General features: G+C 45.9%; 1 protein-coding gene across 1 annotated transcript in view; it reads left to right on the forward strand.

Annotated features, from left to right (window-relative positions):
* Positions 1-14049, forward strand: part of FER1L6 (fer-1 like family member 6) — a 158534-nt gene that overhangs the window by 16564 nt on the left and 127921 nt on the right. The window lies entirely within an intron of this gene.

Raw genomic sequence — 14049 nt, forward strand, 5'->3', positions numbered from 1 at the left:
CGTTCTGGACTGGACTTAACTGATCACTGAAGCTCCAGAAACGGGTCATGGGGAAGTCACTGTTGTCTGGGAGAGGCTGTGGGGTGCAGACACAGATAATCTATCAGAGCTTCAAAACCTTCTGTATAACATTATTTGGATGCCTACACTGGATGGGATGCTGAGGGCAAGAAAAGTGAAATATATCTTGTCTCTGTCCTTTAAGAGCTTTCAGTATGCTTGGGAAGAAATCAAGGGTGATGGTAACCGTTCTCAAATGCACTTCAATCTATCAGAATTTTACAGTTCCATGGAATCAAAGTCATCCCCTTTTCATTGTACAACAATAGTAGAACGAGGATGGCCTGTTTCTCCTGGATCTTTTACAACATGATAGTACTTTCCAGAGAGAGACTTGCCCTGTAGACGGTTTTGGTGATGATTCCCCTGTGCTGTGCTGTATAAGTGTGATTTGGGGTTTTTTGTTGTTGTTGCACAGAACAAAATAACATGTAGGTTACCTCCAATAATGGAACTTGTCCTATGGATACGTTGAATATGGGATAGTGAAGCAGTGAAGTGTGGAAGTTAAGAGCAAAGGTGTCAGAGACAAGAATTGGCTCTGCTACCTGCAGGATGGTTGATCCTGGGCAAATCAACTTAAGCTCTCTGGGTATCTGTTTCCTTATCTGTAAAATAGGGAACAATAGTAGATACTTTACAGAGTCGTTTTGAGGATGAAATAAGAATATAAAAGTGTTTGCCACAGTTCCTGGCATTCATTAATGCTCACATTATAATTGCCATTATTACTATTATTAGGGACGGAAGCGTTGCTCAGGAACTGGTATGCTGTTCAGAGTTCACATCAGCCCCTAGACATCAGGCTTCCCTTGGCTATTTATTGCTCCATCCTTATGCAGACTCAGCTACTCCGTCTCTGCTTTGACTGATTGCAGCTACCATGAACTACTTTCCCTCTTCTCCTTCTCCACCAGGTGACTTCTGCTGACTCATCGCTTTTGAAATCCTGTTGCTATTTCTCATTTCCATGGTGGGTGATCAAAAGCAATTCGCTGGTTTCCCCTTTCCTTCTTGCCAAGAACATCTACTTTCCATTACTGTACATCTCAGGGAGGGAGAAGAAGGAACACCAGTGAATTCAGGAAAACTGAATCCCATGTAGGCTCATTTTAGGTCTCTTGTGCCTTAAGTGACCCTAGTTTGGCCTTTCAGATGACTCTCACCTAACTGTTTACACAGGGAACACCTTCTTGGTACATAGAAATGCCTTTTCCCACTAAGCTTCAAATGTGCTTAGCTTCTGCATCTCTGGGAAGTTTACAGAAAAGCTGTAGCCCAATTTATATCAGTGGATTTATTCCCTTTTCATTCAATTGTTGAATCATGAAGGAGAGTTAGGTACAACCACTGACTTTCAACATTGAGTAGAAACATTTTAATATCAATTAAAACAACAGAGTAATGCCCGTAATAATAGGTCCAGTATCAAAACCTATAGACGATTTAGAGTCCACTGTTTACGTTTCCTATCTTATTCAGTTCACCTGTCTCTTAAAGATGGCACCTATTTTAAATAATCAAAATCAAACCATTTGCTAAAAATAGGAGCAAAGCTTTAATGTAAAGGATAATTGATTTCCTATTCTTCCAGGGACGATGACATTGAGGGTTGCCTGGGTCCCTTGCTTTTTCAGTCTGTTTTTGGCAGTGTTATTGCACATCCATTTGGGTATAGCAAGAGAAGGGAATATCAAACCATCCTTTTGAGGCTTTTTAGCAAGGCTGAGGAAAGGATAGGTGTCCACTTGTTGGAGGGTGTCTACTTGTTAGCAGGATTTCTCAGATTGTGATCTGTGTTCCAGTCTGCCCGTCTCCAATTCAGGGGAACTGAATTAAAAAGTTTTGCTGTCAAATCAGGTTGGGAGCCACTGGATTCTGTGGTACTTTCATGCTTTTGAGGAGTCTTATTTCATGTAAGCGTACTGTTGAATCTAAGAAGCCCTGTAAAACTGGGGTAACTCCAGCATTTTCCAAATATATTTCAAAATGGAATCTCTTTATTTGTGGAAGGTCCATTTGTGAATGATAAAGTCTGGATTTAGAGTTCTGTTGGGGTGGTACCTCCAAAGAGCAGATTCCAAGATGGGATTGACGTGCTCAAGACTTATTTGGGGAAACGCGTGGGAAGGACAAAGAGGAAGGAGTAGGAGAAAGCAGAGAGTCTTCAGACCACGATGCAAATTTGACCCTTGTGATGGAGAGCAGGAAGGAAGGGAAATTGGGTAGGAAGATTCTCTAAAACAGTTTCCTCCAGGTCAGGAGGGAGCCTTGTGGCCTAAGTTATCCGTTAGAGGCGTCCCATGTCTTGCAGGATTAGTTCACTTGCTGTGGTTAGTCATTTGCTGGGAGCAGCCCATGGGCAGCATGGCCTCGTGTGACACAGTAGTGAATCGAGAGTTACAGGAGCTGGGGCGGTCAGTCAACTATGCTTCGTGCAGCCAGAGATCTGAGTGGCACTTTTTCATGACTGCCACAATTTCTAGCTTTGGCCCTTTTTTAGCCATGCAGACTTGAGTAAGTCATTCCAGGTTCTGGAACCTAAATGATTAATCTACCAAGTAGCAGGGAAACCTTTCTATGTCACATAGCTGCCGTGACACATAGTGGTACATGAAAGTTCTTTGTAATCTACGAACCATTCTAGAAATAAGAAAGAATATTATGATGGAGTGGCTGAAGCCTTTTCAAGTGTATTAGCTGCTAGAAAGCCATTGTGCCCCTTGACCACATCACACTGTCTTTTCCCTCATTGCTCTGAACTTCCCACAGGCCCACTGCAGTGCTGGGCATCTAATAGGTAGTGAGTAAGTGTTTGTTGAATCATGATAACAACTGTTATGAGTTCTCCAAAGAAACACTCCATGACTAAGACGGTATGTGGGATAAAGATTGTAGACGCTGAAATTTATTCCCTCTGGCAGAGGCCACATGGCAGGAGGCAAAGCATGGGGGAGGGTGGAGGATGATTTCTGCTGATGTGATCTGCACTTGTATCTGGAATGGACGTAGCAGCTCCATGCAAAGGGTTATTTCTCTTCCCAGAGCGAGGAAGTTTGGAGGAGAGTTTCATAACCTTCTTGCTTTGCAATATAGTCTCTCTTTTGAGAATTTCTAAAATAATTCTGAAGCTAACTGAATTGTTAAGACAATTCCCGATCTGCATTCTAGACAACTGTACAGCAACACTCCTCTGAAGTTCATTTTCCAGAGCTGTATATCAGTTACCCTATTGGCCCCTTTGAGTTTTACCAATTCATCCTTTCCCCCTTTTGGAGAAGTATCAGTTGGGGCTAAAATGGTTAAGGGGCAAGCACAGGAAACTGGGTAAGTGGAGTAGCAGGGATGATGTGTGACTGGGTAATTTCTTAAAGAGGTGACTGTCGCTCATCTATTTGGTTCTACTTTCCTGAGAGGTGGCAGTTTTGTCTATTCCTTCTTTGTACATTTCTTTGCACCAGCTCAGCATTTTGTTCAATTAATGTTTGTGCAGGGTGCACAATTAATGCTGGGTGCAGGGAAGACAGTGGTGAATCAACTAGAGAGAGTTCCTACCCTAATGGAACTTTTGGTCTAATGGACACTCATGAAAAAAATCATGTAAAAATAAAATGACAAACTATGATAAGTGATGAAAAGAAAAAGCACGGGGAATGTGAGGACCTGCTGAGCCTATGGGAAGGGGCGGGGGAAGGGGAGCTTCAGGGAAGGCTTTGTGATGTTTTTTATTTTATTTTATTTATTTTTTTATACAGCAGGTTCTTATTAGTCATCAATTTTATACACATCAGTGTCCTTGTGACGTTAAGTGACATCTTTCTAAGGGATGGGATGGAGTTAATGGGGCACAGAGGTGTGGGAGGGCATATGGATTCTAGGCACAGAGAAGAGCATGTGCAAAGACCCGGAGGGAAGGGCATGTTTCAGTCAAGTTGCTGAAGGAAGGTGGTGTGGTCGGAGCAGAGAGAGCAAGCAGCACGAGATGAAGTAGAGAAATAAGGCTGCGGGGTTGTCCATTTGGTTTTTCCCTGCGATGAGCAATCAGCAAACATTTATGATTGAATGTGTACTGTGCAGCCAGATGACTTCTGTTGTTATGATGTGTACTTGTATCTGAGCCAGACATAGCAGCCACATGGTAAGGCTGTCATTCTGCAAACAAGGAGAAATAAACTTAAATCCTAGGAGGAGGGATTTGAGCTTTAGCTAGAGAACACTTGGGGACCCCGGGGCTGTTGAGCTCAGAAAAGAGTTGCCACAGGATCTTCTTTTGTGAAGAACCGATCAGACAAGGGGAGGAGGTTTGGTTCCCTTGAACGGCTCAGGAATCAGGAGACAAGGTTCCAGCTCTGACGGTTCCATGATTGGCTATGTGACCTCAGACCATATCACCTCTTTAGTCATCATTTTCCCCTTTTGTAACGTGTAAGGTTGGGGCTCAGTAATCTCTGACATCTTTGCTTCTGATTGGGATCAAATCTACGATGACCAAAAACGGGAGGTGGGATGCTTCAGGAAGCCTGTGCCCCATCTGTGAACCCCTGAGCCAAGGCCCATTTCTCTGGAGACAATGAGCTCAGTTACGGATGTTGAACGAGGCTGCCTTGTGAGCTACTCTGCAACCTGCTCAGTCCTCACTTGCAAAACCTTCTCCCCACCCGCCTGCTTTCCTGCCTTGCTGTCCTGCCCCTTGGAGGCTCTTACACCACTGCCTGGCCCACAGGCGTCAACTTCCCATTCTTCTGCATGAGGGGCTCAGTCGAGGGCACCCACTTTCTTTCCTTTCCTGTGGTGCCATTAAGAAGTGCAAGAGGGGGGCTTCCCTGGTGGCGCAGCGGTTAAGAATCCGCCTGCCAGTGCAGGGGACACGGGTTTGATCCCTGGTCCGGGAAGATCCCACATGCCACGGAGCAACTGAGCCCGCAAGTCACAACTACTGAGCCCATGTGCCACAACTACTGAAGCCCACGCACCTAGAGCCTGTGCTCTGCAGCAAGAGAAGCCACCACAGTGAGGAGCCCGCGCACCTCAACGAAGAGTAGCCCCTGCTCGCCGCAACTAGAGAAAGCCCGCGCGCAGCAACGAACACCCAACACAGCCAAAATTAATTAATTTAAATTTTAAAAAAGCGCAAGAGGAAGTAACAAAGGGCAGTGGGTCAAGTTCCTTGGTGCTGCCATACAAATGACCACAAACTGGGAGGCTTAGAACAACAGAAATGTATCCTCTCCCAGTTCTGGAGGCCAGAAGTCTGAAACCAAGGTGCTGAGAGGATTATGCTCCGTCTGAAGGCTCTGGGAGAGAATCCTTCCTTGCCTCTTCCAGCTTCTGGTGGCTCCAGGCATTTCTCGGCTTGTGGTCCCATCATTCCGATCTCTGCCTCTGTCTTCACGTGGCCTTCTCTGTGTGTCTTCTTTTCTGTTTCTTGTAAGAACACTTGTCTTTGGGTTTAACACCCACTCACGTAATCCAGCATGATCTCATCTTGAGATCTTTAACTTAATTACATTTGCAAAGACTCTTTTTTGCAAATAAGGGCACATTCACAGTTTCCCAAATGTGTATATTTTGGGCAGCCACTATTCAACCCACTCCAGGCAATGACTTCTGAAGCATCTGATCCACCAAAATGCCTTCTTTTTATTTGTCTCCTTTCTAAACTTGACGTCTTTGAAATAACCTCAGACTACAAGTCCCAATGAAATGCCACAGAGAGCAGGCTGGAGGGCCTGAGAGCACAGGCTCTGAGGGCAGGTGGCCTTGGTTCAAATCCCAGCACTTATCAGCCCCTCTGTGGCTCAGTTTCACCATCTGTACATTGGGCACAGTGATAGTACCTACCTCTGAGGGCTGTTGTGGGACTTAAATAGGATAATACTTGTAAAAGTACCTAGAACTGGCCCCAAGTAAAGTGAAAACATATTCATTACTGCAAATGAGTAGGGGATGGTGAAATAATTAAAAATCCAACTTTGATGGCTGGACGGTGGCTAGAAAGTATCCAGGGCTTTGGCACTGTCTGGAGCTGGAGTTTCTTTGAGCCTTGACCTACCTGTGGCTACCTGACTTGGAATAAAACACCCTGGAGGCCCCTCCTCTCAGGATCTGCTCTGAGCTGCTGTGTTTGCAGATCAGTCTTGGGCTCTGGATTTCAAACAGAGATAGGGAGCTGCTGGGCAGACACAGCAAAAAGGGCATTTTCTGGGAGACACCTGCCCGTCTGGAGGAGACAGCCTCGTGCCCGAGACCCTCTCCATTCTAGAGGGTAGACTTTCTCCTCCCAAAGACCAGTGCTGGACGCTGCACCTCCTACCCTGCTGACCTGCCTTGAGGCCAAGAAGTTAGTTATCGTGAGTATTTCTGGACAAGGTCAGGAGCCTTCACTGGTCAAGGTGAGACCGGTTGCTCTTCTTCTTATTACTGAGCTGGACTCTGTTGCTGTCTAGGCTGCTGGGAACCTTAGAGACCTGGGTCATGATGAGCGAGGTTGCAGAGTGCAAAGAGGCTGGGCTTCAGCAACGGATGCTGTGTGGCTGTAGTCAAGTTTCCAAACCTCTCTGAACTGTGGTACCATCTGGGAAGTGAGGATTGCCCAGTAGCTGACTCTGGTTAGGTGCTTGAAAAATTGTGGCTCTGATTGGTATTTGGGAGGTGGTATGGAGTGGAGGCTGGATAGAGTTTTGTCGCAGCTTAGAGCTGTGGGATCTTAGGCAGGTTACTTAACCTCCTAGGCTTTAATTTTCGCATTTGTAAAAGAGATTGAACCTTTCCATCGGATGGTTATTGGGATGATTAGATGAAAAAACGTGTATGCAGGACCTTAAGCCAATGCCTTGCTTATCCTACACGCTTAATGAACAGCAGCTATTGATTGCCCCAGAGCACTTCGAATAATGATACTAAATAATAAAATGGATGACTATAGAGAACAAATTATCCATCCCAGCATGGTCTAGGAGGAAGAGCATTCATCTGGCTGTGAGGAGACCAGGCTCTGTCCCCAGCTTGGCCAACTTGTAGCTGGGTGACTTTGAGCAAGTTGCTTTTGCTTTGAACAGTTGTGAAATTTCTTTCATTTGGCTTTTTTAACTATCTGGAGGAAAGTGATTAGATTATCATATTTAACCCCTTGGAGCATTTTCTGTAATGCATAGGGGTTCTGAAGTACAGCTCTATGGAAGGAAAAAGTCCATTTTTGAATGAATGGGATTCGAGGTGTGTCTGTTATCAGAGTTCCCCCGGCCTGGGTTTGGAGAGGGAGGGCTGTGGGGGTCCATGCTTGCTGAGGTCTTAGCATTTCTGGGGGGTGAACACAGGATAAATGGGCACCCAGAAGTCCCAGCAGTTTCAATAAACAGGTATATGATCTTGATTTGGTTCCTAGTTTCTTTCTGGGCCTCAGTTTCCATACTGGCCAAACGAGTAGGTTAGTCTTGATGAGTGGTTTTCAAACTTTACAACTTAATATATAAAACAGATAGAAATGGAGCCCCTCAGATTGAAGGGATGGGGGAGTGTTCCCGGTGAATCTGAGGTCCTTGATGTCTCGTCTCAGAAAGAATTTAGTGAGAGACAAAGTGATAGGTAAGAAGTGGAGTGGGCTTCCCTGGCGGCGCAGTGGTTGAGAGTCCGCCTGCCGATGCAGGGGACACGGGTTCGTGCCCCAGTCCGGGAAGATCCCACGTGCCGCAGAGCGGCTGGGCCCGTGAGCCATGGCCGCTGAGCCTGCGCGTCCGGAGCCTGTGCTCCGCAATGGGAGACGCCACAACAGTGAGAGGCCCGCGTACCACACACACACACACACACACACACACACACTATATATATATATATGTATATATGAACTTTGTCTTTGAGAACACAGCTCATTGGCACTGATTACTTAGCCACAGGGGTTTGCAACCCTGCTGCACTTTAGAATCACCTGGGGAACTTAAAAAACTACTGCAGCTTGGCCCCGGTGCTGACCAATGAACTCAGACTCTCTGGGATGGGATCTGGCCGTAGAGTGGGAGATAGTTTTGGAATGCTCCCTCACATGAATCTGATGTACAGCCAAAGTTGACCATCATTGTCCTAAGTAAATGGATATGATCAGGAGAGCAGTAATGGGAAGATCACGGGCAGAGAGGAAAACAAGTTTCGGAGTCTTGACAAGGCAAGATGTCACATAGGTTTATATTTTAACAATCTTCTGTCAAAGCCCACATTACGGCTGTTTCTATGTTTGCTGGTTTGCCTTTAATAAATATATGCCAGTCCTAGAAGTAAGATGAGTACACAGATAGCATATACCCAAGAAGGTATTTCCTAGCAGGCAATGGGAAATTTACCCAAGGCTCTCTGGATAACCTCAAAATGGTGATAAAGCTTGATTTTGTTTTGTTTTTTAGGATAGACTTGATTACCTGCAAATCCATTCTTCTGATAAAGGAATTTTATTAAATATAATATATTTTTTAAAGTTTTAAAGAGTTCGTGTATAAAGAAATTCACAAATCAAAGTGGTTGTTTTTTTTACATATAAATTTATTTATCTATCTATTTTGGCTGCGTTGGGTCTTTGTTGCTGCGCGCTGGCTTTCTCTAGTTGTGGTGAGCAAGGGCTACTCTTTGTTGCAGTGCACGGGCTTCTCATTGCAGTGGCTTCTCTTGTTATGGAGCACGCGCTCTAGGTGCGTGGGCTGCAGTAGTTGTGGCGCGTGGGCTTCAGTAGTTGTTGCACGTGGGCTTTAGTAGTTGTGGCTCACAGGCTCTAGAGCGCAGGCTCAGTAGTTGTGGTGCACAGGCTTTGTTGCTTTGCGGTATGTGGGATCTTCCCGGACCAGGGCTCGAACCTGTGTCCCCTGCATTGGCAGGTGGATTCTTAACCACTGTGCCACCAGGGAAGCCCCAAAGTGTTTTTTTTTTTTTTTCTTCCACACTGGATGTTATGAGTGGAACTGGAGGGTGAGGTGCAGAGGTGACCTGAGTCTTCTTATCTGGGAAGGAGAGTAGCAGGGGCCGGTACTGGTCACATCCATTGATGCAATTAACTTAGTGTTTGGCCTCTTGGCCTGAGCTGCTTCTCTTCTGCACTGAAGGTAGAAAAGGTGATTCCAGAAGGGGAATCTGGTGACACAAGTGGAAAACCACAAGGTGACCGTGGTTGTGAGCGATTTCCTGATCTCGGCTCCCCTGAGCCGTGGACATGACAGTAAAGTTGCTATTTGTAGAGCTTAGAGCAGTTCAGCATGAGGGTTCAATGAGGTGACATACACAATATCCCAGTGAGAAAAGCAGTGTTAACTTTACCACCACTTCCTGCAGAAGAGGAGCCTGGAGCTCCGAGAAGTCCTGTGGCCAGCTGCAGTGACGTAGCTAGAAAGTGTCATAGATGAGACCCAAACTCCAGTTGCCGGGCTCCTCTTTCTGTGTGCCAGGCTGGCTGCCTCCCTGGCAGTGCGAGCCCTGGGCTCAACGTGGAGCAACGCCGCCTTGAACAGATGTGCGGAAGCAAGTTAAACACGCGCACTGTTTAATGCTCTCGCTGTTTGGATGTAGATATCGGAGTCGTGGTAGCTTCGCCCTGAGGAGACCAGGGTGGTATGGGGGTTGCTGTGTGTCTCTTGACTTATCTTGGGGTGGCCCTGGGAGGAGATTCAGTAGACCCTAAACTGGAGAGTTCCATCCTTTCTTTGAAGTGGGGCAGGAGGTTCCCATGCCGGAATCCTCAGCAAACTGGAGAGGGGGGCCGGTACGATGGCAACTGCCTTGAAGACTTACCAGGTAAGTCTTCCTGCTTTACTGGTTGATCCGAAAATATTGTCTGGAAACCCCGACAAACTCTTGTTTGTAAAAGTGGATAATAATAGCATCCTCCTCGTGGTACGTGGTGGGGATCCTAGGAGCTTATGTATGTAACATGGTATTCTTGGCACTTGGTGAGTGTCAAAGCATGTTTAAAACCTTCAGAACTCACTCAGGGGAATATTGTAGCATGTTTTCTTGTCATCAACATTGTAATACTTTATAGCATGTTTTACATTGTATAAGCATTGTTTCCTTTTTTAACATCACCCTGTGGATTTGATAAGAAATATTGTGTCATGTGAGAATGAAACGTGTTCATCTGATTTAAGCATGCAGCCCCCAATTCTGGAGCTAACAGGTGGCTTCAAGCAGGGCCCTGAGCTGAGTCTTGTGTCTCCAATTTACCCTGGGCTGTGCAATCTGCCAGTGGCAAGATCTTTCAGGGCTGGCGAGCTGTGCCCTCTCTACTGTGGATGTCACGGGGCTGAGGAGAAGAAATCAATTTTCATCAAGAAACCTTTTCACGCTGGGAGTCATGCTGGGAGTGCCCTTGATAACTGACTCAGAGTTTCAGGCAGACAACCTTGTGTGTTTGTGAAACAAACATCAATCCACCCAGAGAGCAGAGCTGGTTGTAAATTCTTTGGGCATTACTGGAAGGTTTCTGGCTTCCTCTGTAGGGGGTCTGAGCTGTGTCTAGAGCAGACCTCCTGAGAACTGGTTCTTCTCCCAAATTAATTAAAAATCTCTGAAGGTGGTTCCGGACATTGGTATATTTTAAACTCCTTAGGTGGGTTTAATGGACAGCAGGGTTAGGAGCTCTTGGTTTTGGAGGGGCAGGGGTGCCTGACTCTGAGAGGTGGCGCATCTCTCCCTCCTCCCGTGCCCACGACAGTAGCCTGTGGCATGCCCCATGCCTCAGTCACTGCCCTGTGGGAGGGCTCGGAATGCTGAGGCCATCCGTGATGAACTGTCAGCTTCCTAAAGGAGTGTTAAGTCTCCCTCCGGTAGCTACTGTCATTTACTGGTAGCAACTTCCTGTTTCCAGATGGAAGTTACTCAGTCTTCTCAAGTACTCTGTCGCGCCTGCTTGCCAACTTCCCAGGAACATCAGATTCTGCCTCTGTGAAATGATCACGGCAGGGAGCCCTTGGGGACCACAGTGGCAATTCAGGGTCTGGACGGGACTGGCCTTGGACTCTCTGCATGGTAACTCTCCTTTGAAAACAGGAAAGCAAAAACTATTATTGGAAATTTCCTTTAAGAAATTTCAGAAAAAAAAGGGAATTTCCCTTGTGTATTTGAGATTCCTGGGAGACTCAGAAGCGTGTTCTTATCACACCTTTGCTTTGTTCTAGGTGCTTTGCTTACTTATCTCATTATATTCTTACAACAATCCTGTAAAGTATGTACCGTGTCATTTATCTCCATTGTACTCAGGTGGAAACTGGCTCAGAGAAGTGCTGTGACTTACCCAATCCGAACATGTCTGGGTGGTTCCAGAACCCATTCTTTTTTTTTTTTACATCTTTATTGGAGTATAATTGCTTTACAATGGTGTGTTAGTTTCTGCTTTATAACAAAGTGAATCAGTTATACATATACATATGTCCCCATATCTCTTCCCTCTTGCGTCTCCCTCCCTACCACCCTCCCCATCCCACCCCTCCAGGCGGTCACAAAGCACCGAGCTGATCTCCCTGTGCTATGCAGCTGCTTCCCACTAGCTATCTACCTTACGTTTGGTAGTGTATCTATGTCCATGCCTCTCTCACGCTTTTTCACAGCTTACCCTTCCCCCTCCCCATATCCTCAAGTCCATTCTCTAGTAGGTCTGTGTCTTTATTCCTGTCTTACCCCTAGGTTCTTCATGATATATTTTTTTTCTTAGATTCCATATATATGTGTTAGCATACGGTATTTGTCTTTCTCTTTCTGACTTACTTCACTTTGTATGACAGACTCTAGGTCTATCCGCCTCATTACAAATAGCTCAGTTTCATTTCTTTTTATGGCTGAGTAATATTCCATTGTATATATGTGCCACATCTTCTTTATCCATTCATCCGGTGATGGACACTTAGATTGTTTCCATCTCCTGGCTATTGTAAATAGAGCTGCAATGAACATTTTGGTACATGACTCTTTTTGAATTATGGTTTTCTCAGGGTATATGCCCAGTAGTGGGATTGCTGGGTCATATGGTAGTTCTATTTGTAGTTTTTTTTTTTTTTTTTTTTTTTTTACGGTACGCGGGCCTCTCACTGCTGTGGCCTCTCCCATTGCGGAGCACAGGCTCCGGACGCGCAGGCCCAGCGGCCATGGCTCACGGGCCCAGCCGCTCCACGGCATGTGGGATCCTCCCGGACCGGTGCACGAACCCGCATCCCCCGCATCGGCAGGCGGACTCTCAACCACTGCACCACCGGGGAAGCCCCTATTTGTAGTTTTTTAAGGAACCTCCATACTGTTCTGCACAGTGGCTGTATCAATTTACATTCCCACCAACAGTGTAAGAGGGTTCCCTTTTCTCCACACCCTCTCCAGCATTTGTTTGTAGATTTTTTGATGATGGCCGTTCTGACTGGTGTGAGATGATATCTCATTGTAGTTTTGATTTGCATTTCTCTAATGATTAATGATGTTGAGCATTCTTTCATGTGTTTGTTGGCAATCTGTATATCTTCTCTGGAGAAATGTCTATTTAGGTCTTCTGCCCATTTTTGGATTGGGTTGTTTGTTTTTTTGTTATTGAGCTGCATGAGCTGCTTATATATTCAGAACCCATTCTTTCCATCATTCTACTGTATTTCAGGATCTCAAAGGACCCCCGGAGTCCACTAGGCCAGTGCCCCCTGCTTTTGATGTTTGTCCTCTCTACAACATCTTTTACCAGTGGTCCTTAGGTCTCTGCTTGCACATCTCCAGGAACTGGGAACTCACTTCCACCCAGTGCAGTGCATTCCACTGTTCAGGCAGCACCAATGAGGAAGGCTCCTTAATTCCTCATCTGGATCAAGGCTGGACATGAAAAGAATAAATAAACAAATAAGGAAATAAATAAATAAGTGAATGGAGGGGACATATGTCTCCTAGTAGCTTCCTCTCATTAGTTCTAACCTTATCCCTTCAAATAATAACAAGAATAGCTAACATTTATTGAGCAACTAGTATGTTCCAGGTACTGGGCTAAATGCTTTACATTTGTTATCTCATTTACACATGAGGACCCTGGAGTTTTGAGAGGTTAAGTGACCTGTTCAAGATCGAAGAGATGGTGCTGGGATTAGCACCCAGGCAGTCTGGCTGTGGAGGCCCCGATCTTGGCCACTGCAGTCCACGCACTCTTGAGTCCTAAATATGTAAGAAAATGGAAAACTTCAGTTGTTCTGCCACTGTCCTCACATTGCTCAGGACTGCAGGATGCTCGCTGAGAGGGTCCGAGCCTTTGCTGCTCTCGCCTCCCTTCTCCATTCCGTCCCTGTTCCTCTTCTTCTCGTCTCCAAAGACCACCCCATCAGCCTGCCCGACTCAAAGCCAGAACTTTTTCTGACCTTCCATCCTTCCACGCAGCTCCAGAAATGGATTCTCTCAGCAGGCTGGCAGAGGGTGGGGATGCTTCTGGTGTCAGTTAGAAACAACAGACTGGGCCCCTTTCCAGGGCTGAGGAGGAGGCCCCCAAACAGCTTCCTGCTCATGGCTAATAATAATAATAATAATAGCTAACATTCTGGGCATATACTACATGTCAGCTGAGCTGTGCCCTTGTGGAGTGACCTTAATAAATCCCAGAGCCTCTTGACCTTAGAAATGGTCTGGAGCTCAGCTGTGGAGAGGGTGTTCATTCTGCTCAGGTGACCCTGTGGTTAGAGCCTGGGCTCTAAAATCAGACAGGCCTGGTTCCAGGGGTAGCTCTGACACTTAAGAGCTGTGTGACCTTGGAAACTTTACTTACCCTCTCTGGGCCTTGGCCCCTCATCTGTAAGATGGATAGGAGAGGGTTTCTGTGATGATTAAATGATATCATATGTTTTGAATGCCTGGCACAGCTGAGTAAAGAGAAATGGAGAAGAAAACAGCTAGTGTTATTAGTATTTGTATTATGCCTAATTTAAGTGTGGTTCTAGGTGGACCTCAGGATTTCTGTTTAGGAGGGGGTTTTGTGGTTTCTGTAAGAGTCTGGAGAGCATGTTGGGT

This window comes from Orcinus orca, chromosome 17, assembly GCF_937001465.1.
Source record: "Orcinus orca chromosome 17, mOrcOrc1.1, whole genome shotgun sequence".
Lineage (NCBI taxonomy): Eukaryota > Metazoa > Chordata > Mammalia > Artiodactyla > Delphinidae > Orcinus > Orcinus orca.